The sequence below is a fragment of the Pteropus vampyrus genome, unplaced genomic scaffold (assembly GCF_000151845.1).
Source record: "Pteropus vampyrus isolate Shadow unplaced genomic scaffold, Pvam_2.0 Scaffold434, whole genome shotgun sequence".
NCBI classification, from domain to species: Eukaryota; Metazoa; Chordata; class Mammalia; order Chiroptera; family Pteropodidae; genus Pteropus; species Pteropus vampyrus.
In genome coordinates this window covers 2,213,331-2,222,935 of record NW_011889215.1, presented here as the reverse complement: position 1 = coordinate 2,222,935, position 9,605 = coordinate 2,213,331, and the positions used below count along the sequence as shown (strand labels likewise).

Genomic DNA, 9,605 nt, shown 5'->3' with positions numbered 1-9,605 from the left:
GCTGCTGAGAGCAGAAGCCAACCACACATAGGACCGCTGGTCTGGTGATGGGTTTGATATTAGATGTGGGAAGGGACTGGATCTTAAGAGACAGAGCAGAAAGCATGGGATTAAAGAGAAGATAGCTGTGGGCTTTTTTTTCCAGATGGCCTCTGTCACAAATTGAATATGAAATCCAAAGTGTGTCTTCTTGACCTCTGTTCTATAGAAATCCTTTGGTCCTTCTCCCTCATCAAAAGGGCTACAGTACTCTAATGTATATTAGCATAGATTTATTAATACATAAAATATTACATTTAAATTTATTTTTCATAAAATCTAAAGTACATTCCTATAAATGATTTTTTAAAATGTTAGTTCTACCATTAAAAGAATAATGTATAGCACATTTTTCTGTGATTATTCTGAGTATTCTCAATAAAATATAATCTTTCTTTGATATTGGGCAATTTAGTCCATGTCATAAATGGTTTCAAATGGCTGTGCTTATTGAATTCTGCTTTTGTTAATAACTTTGCTACCACTCTCAAGCTTTCAGCTGTCACTATTGCCAGAGGGAATCACCCACCTCTGACTGCCTTCAATTTGTTTTGTTTAATATAAGAAACAATCATAAGGCTACTCTAATAGTTTATAAAGCAAAAACATAGGCTGGGTGCTAACTCAGAGACATTTTCGATTCTAGGTTCTCAGCTACATTCAAATCAGATCAGGGTCTTTAGTACTCAGAATTACTGAAAAAACTATGGTTACCTACCCCTACCTTCATAGGTAATTCAAACAAAAACAGTATTGAACTGCATTCGAGTAAGGAAGATCAATAAAGCTCAGATTTTTTCCATGATGACTACTTCAATCCTTTTATCAAAATATCAAATTCTAAAACTGCTTTGCTAATGCCATATGCATGTGTTCAGTTTTGTTGATCATTTAGCCATGGATCAGACAGCTGAGAACGCTAGAAAAAGAATGAAGTACTATAGGTTACTTGATGTCCTCTTTAATTCAGAAGTGCACTACTTCTGAGCCATCTCTAATAAAAAGGGAAGAAAATTTCCTATTTTTCTCTATCATTTTCCCATTGCTATAGTCCAACTGTTTGTTTGCCCTCAAAATTCACGCAGTTTGAAATCTTGCTCCCCCAAAATGGTAGTGTTAGTAGGTGGGGCTGTTGGGAGGTACTTAGATTACCAAGGTGAAGCCCTCATGAATGAGATTAGTGCCTTTATAAAAGAGGCTCCAGAGAGATCCCTCACCCCTTCTGCCAAGTGAGAAAACAGTGAGAGATGGTGCCAGCTATGAAGCAGGAGGAGGGCCCTTACCCCACCATGCTGGCACCCTGCCTTCCAGACTCCAGAACTGTGAGAAATAAATTTCTAATATTCATAAGCCACACCGTCTATGGTATTATTGCAGTCTGAACACACTAAGACACCCATCAATTCAAGGACAGACATAAATAATTCAGTAAACATTCCACTCCTTCAACCACATATTTACTGGGCTGAGGTAGGAAAGGGGCCGAGAGAGTAGTCAAGGAGCACCCCTAGACTCTCTAGTTAAGACCTCTGGGAAACTTGAGCAAATCAATAATAAATCTTGAGAAACTGTCAGAGTTAATGTTTCCTGGACAGTGGAGACATCTAATAACAATGCCAATGATATGATAATAGTGCCTATTTATTACTGAACAGTTACTTCAAGCCAGCTGTTATTCTGAGCTTTGTGTGCATTAATCCTCACAACAGTCCTAAGAATAGGTACTATTACTGTCTTCATTTTTTTTCAGATGAATAAGCTGAAGTTCTGAGATATTAAATAACTTCTGTGGCAGCAGATTCTAAAGTAGATCTAATGATTCCTGCCTCATGGTGTTTCATATCTTTGTATAACACCTGCCCTTTGAGTGTGGGTAGACTGTGACTTGCTTCTAACCTGTAGATTATGGCAAATGTGATGGGATATCATTCTCGTGACTATATTACATTATATAAAATACCATCTTATTAGCAGATTTGCTAGAGACTCTGCTTGCTGGATTGACAGAGTAAACAGACATTATGACAACACATTTGGCAAGATCTAATTCCTGTGCAAACAAATGAGCTCTCAGCCCTGAATGCTGCTGACAGCTACATGTGTCTAGAAGCAGACGCTGAGCATCAAATGAGAGTGCAATCCAGCCCATACCTTGATTGCAGCCTTGTGAGATCCTGACGATCTTAGCAGATGACCCAGCTAAGACATGCTCAATTATGAGCCATAGAAACTGTGAGATCAATATGCGTGTTGTTTTAAGCCTCCAAGTTTGTTGAAATTTGTTATGCAGCCATGGAAAACTAATATACTTACCCAATTCGAGTTAGTGAGTACTAGAGTCAGGGGTCAACTCCAGGCTGCAGTGTGGCCCAAGAGTCCAAGCTCTGTGATACCATAATATCCTACACGCAAAAAATGTCCATAGCATGGCATAGTGACTAGTCACTTTGTCTCATTCCATGCCAAGACCGGCAAGCCAAGAATACTTGGGGCTGTCTTCCTCCAACTGAGTACTTAGCTCCTAAAGTAGAGGTGTCACTCAGAGAGGACACCACTGTCCTCACCTCACATCAGAGCCCTGTCTCAGATATTTTGCCTGAAGGGGGAAGCGGGTCATAAAACAAATAGCTCCTAATCTCTTCTTAAAGTAAATGACTTCATTTTCAACAGAGTATAGAGAAGTCCTAGCATTCTGAAGAACAGTGGAGATTGTAGCAAAAGGCAATTCAAAAAGGAACAATAGATTCATTTGAGATATAGACAAATCTACAGGCTAGGCAGTTTGCTGAGAAAAGGAAGAAAGCAATGAGGACCTTCCTGGGGTCAGAACAAATCTCAATCACTGACCTCAGAAACTATCCCTTCAAAGGAGCCCAAATTTAATTAGTCTTCAGAACAATTTATGTCCTAGGACATTGTTGAAAACAATAAAATAATCATTCAACGATTAGTGCAGCTTAACATCTGGGTATGGTCAAACACAGCCCTGTCACAACCAGGTGACAGTAAGGAAGCCCAAGGCTGCAACCCGCCCCCACCCCCCCACCATCCCCCATACCCCGAGAACATCAGAGGCATAATACTGCAGGGTGAGGTAAAGGGGCAGAATGCACTAAATCCAGCCAGTCACTAAACAAATAAACAAGTAACTAAGAATAACAAGCCCCAGAAGGGGGAGGGGTCTAGTACTGCTACACTGTATTATCTAAAATGTTCAGTATTCAGCAAAAAAAAAAAAAAAAAAGTAAGATATGCAAAGAAACAGGGAAGTATAACCAATATACCAGGGGAAAAAAAAAAAGCTGGCAACAGGAACTGCCTGTGAGAGCCAATTAGATCTCAAACTTAACAAAGACATCAAAACAGCTATTATAAATATGTTCAAAAACTTTAAGGAAATAATGGTTAAAGAAGTAAAAGAAGGTATAATGACAATGCCACATCAAATAAAAATTATCAATAGAGACAGAAATTATAAAAATGAACCAAATGAAAGTTGTAAAGATTAAAGTATAATAACTAAACGAATAAAAGAGAATGCAGGAGTGATACCACAGAAAGGGTAGATTAGTTAACTCCAAGAATTAGTCCCTCCACTGACTGAAGGACAAACCAATAGACTAAAATTATCCAAACCCAAAATCTAATCAAACACAGCAACCAAGGGAGTCCTTAATGAAGAAAGAAGTAGCTAAATTTCAGTAAGAAAGCATGGTGGCATTTTTTATTACTTACCTACTATTCTCCATTCCCCAGCTTTCTAGTGGTGATGAAAATGGTGACCCACATTTCTGATGTTGTTTGCTGGTGCCAGGATCTTCTCGAAAAATTGGGGTTGTGCTTTTTGACCAGTCTGGTGGTCCCCTGAGGAATCAGCACAGAGCCTGACCTTTGTTTCACCTTCTTCAATCTGGCATGAGGTCCCAGGTGGTAGCTAATGAAAACACATAAAGACATATGCTATCCATAGCCACCAGGGACAAGAGATGGAAAGAATGGAACAAGCAGAAGACAGACCAAAAAGCCTGGGAAGGAAGATGCTGAGGAGGAAAATTCTTGGGCAAAAAATGTCTTTGAAGGGCAATCATGTACACCGGGGAATCTGGAGTGCAACATGCATATCCTTAATTCACAAATGACCTGAGAGAACCCTACACTTGCACCTCAGGCTGACCCTTATGCATTGCTTAAACAGGAAGTGAAGATGAAGGCAGAGTTTAAGCAATCTGGCTTAGTGTTGAAGGAGTACCCTAACTCAGAGCTAGTCTATAAAAACCAGGGATGATTTTTTTTTTCTTTTTGCCTCCTAGCATTTAAGGAAATCTCTGTCAAGTCACTGGCTGAACACAGAGATAAAGGAACAGAGGCACCAATGACCACACACAAAAGGAAGACAGTCTTTGCAGAAATAGTTTGGAAAAATCACTAAAGATATGGATGGCTGTAGTTCTCAGCAATCAACAATACCAAACTCTGGGGAGGGGAGAGAATCTGATTTTTAGAATTACCACATTATAGTGTTTAATGTATCCAATTTTCAACGACAACAATAACAAAAATTGTAAGGCATATGAAGAAACAAGGAAGTATTGCCCATTTACAGTGGAAAGAAAAAAGAAATTGATAGAAATCCTCCCTGAGGAAGTCCAGACGTTCAACTTACTAAACAAAGACTTTATTTTTTTACTTTTTAAAAGCATGAATTTTTGTCAGTTTATTGTTAACAAATGAATGTTATCCCAAATTATAGATATAATTGTAACTTAATTGAACAACACAAAATCATGCTAATGGTAAAAGCCTGTTGGACTTTACCAAATACATATTAATATAGTTTTACATTGCTATATGAACTGCTCTCAACTGCTAATAATAAAAATTATAACTGGTTTAATCACTATGAAAACCCATATTACAAATAGTTGTTTTGTTTTATAAAATTCACACAGCTTTAAAATGGATTAAATTCATTTTTAACCCTAATCTGAAAATAGATTATAAACAGCAAATATAACTGGAAGTTTTCAACATAGATATCAAACTGATATAGCAATCATAGTGCATGCAATTCAAAATGAATAAACTTAATAAAAATCCAATGGTAGTTCAACATTTTGCCAATTACTTAAATGCTTTGGGAAAGTGAACACAGGCTTTAAAGCATAAATGGTAGAGTTCACCATCTATTTTTCTAATGTGTTGCAAGTAGAAACATTCTCTTCCATAGTGTTTGGAAGCACTGCACATTGGTCATTTCAAATTTAAGCAGTTATCTTTTGTCTTACAAAGTCCAAAAACTGTATTAAATGCAACCTTTCTTTTTCATAATGTCTTCCCAAATTAATCCTGTTAAAGTCATCAAAAAGTACAAGAGATATTTTCAGATACAGCTTGAATCTTCTGTGCATTAAAAATGTTTTAAAATGGCATTTTAATAGATAAATGTAAATTTGAATACAAATACCAAATGGAAAATAGCTGAACCACACAGAGAAAATGCTTTCCTTATCTCCAAATTCAGATGTTTTACAATTAAAAAAAAAGTTAGAACATGTGAATATTAGAACATCTTTCAAAATGGAAAGATCTCTTCGGAAGACTTTCTTTGAACTTAATATAACCTAATTATAATTTCTAAAATAGAATTAACGAACCAAATTTAAGTACTCTTAGTTAGAGGCTGAAAAAGAAATAAGCACAATGATCTGGGAAGCAGATATGTTAACATGATTATGTAACAATTATATCAAGAAATGGAGGTACAGATACTCTTCATATGCTACCATACACACACACACACACACACACACACACACACACACACACACACACACACACACACCCCTCACATGCTTACTCAACATACTATACCCCTCCAGGAAGATAGTATACCAATGAGAGCTTACAATTTTAATACAACTAAGAGTCCCATAATTCAGTTCAACAAAAGACAGTTGAAGATTTAGCCCTCTAAGACATTCTAAAGGAAAAGAAAATTTCAAAATATTCCAAAATGGTTGAAAGTAACACTATGTATTATAAAACGTGTAGTTTACACACTCCATTGTGTTTGAACAACCAGTCATCACAGGTGTAGTAGTGAGGTAGTATTAATGTCCCTTCATAGGACTGATGTTTTCAATATGCTGCCCTTTTGGAAAGGTCCAAGTTTTCTTTTAATGATTATAATCAATTACCAACAAATGTGTTTTACCTTTTATTAAATGTGTGTTTATCTAAATCAACCTATGAAATAGCAAAACTTTAAAAATCTAGAGACAACTGTTATTTGCAGGTAGTTTCATCAATAAACTCTCTTAGAGAACTATTAACTGTTGTCTATACCTTTGTGTGTGAATCAGTAGGCAAAGAAAATCAAAGGATGACAGAAGATGAAACTGCAATCAGTTCAGCTGTCAAAGATGAGATGACCGTAATTAAGTAAGTAAATATCAAATATCCAATAATATAATAAAATTGGGATTAAAAATTAATTACTAGCTGCACATTACACTGGTAAACCTAATCCATTTCATAATTTACAGTTATCTTCCACACAATGACTAATGACTGTCCACCTGTGACCTACTCTCATTTTAAATGCTCCCAATGTATGGTGGCAGAATTTATGGCTATTGGCATGGTAAGATATGAGAATGGCACATTGAGAAAATATAATGAGAAAGAATGTGAAAATACATGCAAGTAAAATATGGAAGGGGTAAGAGAAAACGGAGTGCTCAACTTAAACACTTATTAAGTCACTATCATCCTTTAAAATGCACAGTGTTTAAATCACACAAACACATTTGCTAGACATGATAATTAGTGTTAATCTTCAATAGAAAAAAATGGAAAATGCAAAATATGAAAGGAAGTGATAGAACACTGTTCTCCATTTCCTGGCCCAAAAGAAAAAGAAAATCAAGCATGATATCACACTACCTTAATGTTGATGAGCTCCCCTTAAATATCTTTTAACCACCACAGTCAAACTGGTATAAATGCTTTGGCAAGGTGGGATGCATTCCATCACATCTGCAAAGGCCTGCTTTTCTCTGTTAGTGGTTCAGCTTATGAAGAACATGTATGCAAAATAACAGCTTTACAATACTTCAAACTCATCAATACATAGTTTTGTATTGCCTTGTCGAATCTATCACAAAGTCTTGTATTTATCATGGCCTGCTTTAATATTGTCGGCATGAAGAACATCATTTTGTGTTTCCTTAGTTTCATCTCTGGCTTGGGCTAATTCTAAACTTAATTCCTGGAGTTGCTTACTAACACACTCATTTTTCTGTTTCTGTGTTTCCTCCTCATTTCTGTGGTTCATAACTTTATAGTTTGATAATTCAGCAACAGCCACAGCATTATTCTCATCATATTCATTGTGCTCATTTTCAGTTGGAGAAATGACTGGTGGTAGTGGAAATAGAGTGGGGCAGACATCACAATTTTTAACTCTTATTTGGTCATTTTCTAGTCTTCTAGGCTGCAAAAGCTTTGTGTTGCCACTCAGTAGCTTTCTCTTTTTCTCTTGGCGTCCTCTAGAAGTGCAATCTTGGCAGTAAATTTGGCAAGTTCTGTGGCTAGCTGTTCCCGATTCTTCATCTGCTGGGTAGCTTGTTTTGCTATAGCAGATTTGGACTCTTCAGCAGCTCGATATTCCTTTTCAAGCCTTTCTGCTTGTCCTTTTGCTTGTTTTCATTCCTAATCCAGTTCTAGAGCTTTTTAAATCTGTTCTAGTTCTTTCTGGTCTTCCATTGTCTGTTCTTCAGTTTGCTTTAGATGTTCTATTAGCTCTACTTTTTCATATTCTATTCTTTCCTTTTCTTTTTCTGCTATTTCTTTCTTTTCTTTTTATTCTTTAATTGCACCCTTTCTAACTGCTCTGATGTTTCTCCTGCCTACCCTGAACATTCATCTATTGTATTTCATTAGTATCAGGCTTCCTTCTTCACATGTATAGTTCTTGGTAGGCCATACACAAAATCCACTTATTGAGACTCAGACAAGGTGCATAAAAAACAAAAGCAAGTGTCTTTTTGTTTATTTGCTTTATAATGTTTTTATAAATCATTAAATAAAATATTTCTGACTTTACTCCAGGGCAAACCAATTTTAGGTGTTAACTTGTCATCATGCTCATAAATATTAAGACCCAAAGCATCAACGCCTAGCTGCAATTCAGTTCCTTTTTTTTTAGTTTTTCATTTCAAAATAATTGACTCCATACATTTCTAGGTGTTGTACAATATTTAGGTATTTCATCATAGAATCTTCTCTTTGCATTCTTCTGTGTTTTTTATGTCAGTTCTGTATTCTTTCTTCTCACTGTTTTTTTGTTGTGTTTTGTTTTGTTTTTTTTTGTCAGTTTGTATTGTTCCAAAACACACTGGGGTAGGAGTCTATCATTTGCCATGTAATCCTGTTTTATGAATCTCTTTGTTATAATCTCCATACATGGTGTGAACAGCACAGGAAGCCAAAAAGACTACAGTTTCTGAAGGGCAAAATATCTCATCATTTAAGATACGTTCTTTAACTTGCAATAAGAAAATTTTCTGGGTTATTTCTTGAATTAATTCCTCAGAAACATCTTCAGGAAAGAATTTAACTCTAAATTTGAACTGTAAAGGATTCTCTTTTTTAACATCTTGCTGTGTCACCATTTTATTTAGTTTAAGTCAGGTAGAACGACTTTTGCTGTCCACATACTGAAGCCAAAAAGAACCCGACCTCATGAAAATCAACTGTTTTCACCACCTGGTCAAAAAGTTGTCTGCCAGTTTTATTAGGCCAAATGGCAGATTCCAGCTCAGCATCCATTGTGCTTACTCTTATATTGATTAGTTTCAGCATTTTCTTTGTCTTTTTTTTTTTTTTTTTGCACCTACAGCATCTGGTCTTCCTAGGTGGTCTCCCATCCAAGTACTAACCAGGCCTGACCCTGCTTAGCTTCTGAGATCAGACGGGATCAGGCTTGTTCAGGGTAGCATGGCCGTAGATTATTTTCCTTCTCATTTTGTCACCTTCTTTAAAAATTCTTCACTTTAATCAATTCTGTTGTCATATTCTAGATACACGTCCTGGGTTCCACTTTGATTAATCTTGAAAACGTTGTCTTTCAATGTTTTGTCTTTTTTCCTCTCCCAACAGTGAGCGGGTACTCCCACCCAGAATGTGGCTGAGGTGAGTGCAGGGGTACCAGGCATTGCAGCTATGACTGGGAGGGAGAGACAGTAGTAGGAGTGCTGGGCCACCAGAGAGGAGAGGCAATGCAGCCACCACAGACAGCTCCACAATATGGCCGAAGACTTTAAATCAACTGTCCTAAATATGCTCAAAGTGCTAAAGGAAACCAAGACAATAATGTATATAAAATATATATTTTAAAAAGAATATCAAGGGAGATGGAAATTGTTAAAAGGAACCAAATAAAAATTCTGGAACTGAGAAGTACAATATTGGAGATGCAAAATTCACTAGAAAGGGGTTCAAAAGCATATTTGAAGAGGCAAAAGAATTATCAAGTATAAACACATGACAATTGAAATTATCTA

The 9,605-nt window shown here is 36.4% G+C and overlaps 1 non-coding gene and 1 pseudogene across 1 annotated transcript; both read right to left on the bottom strand.

Annotated features, from left to right (window-relative positions):
• Positions 1-7,144: 7,144 nt before the first annotated feature.
• Positions 7,145-9,114, bottom strand: LOC105306379 (annotated as a pseudogene).
• Positions 8,933-9,051, bottom strand: LOC111732217. Its single transcript, XR_002777461.1, has one exon. It is a non-coding gene; the product is annotated as a 5S ribosomal RNA (ribosomal RNA).
• Positions 9,115-9,605: the final 491 nt, after the last annotated feature.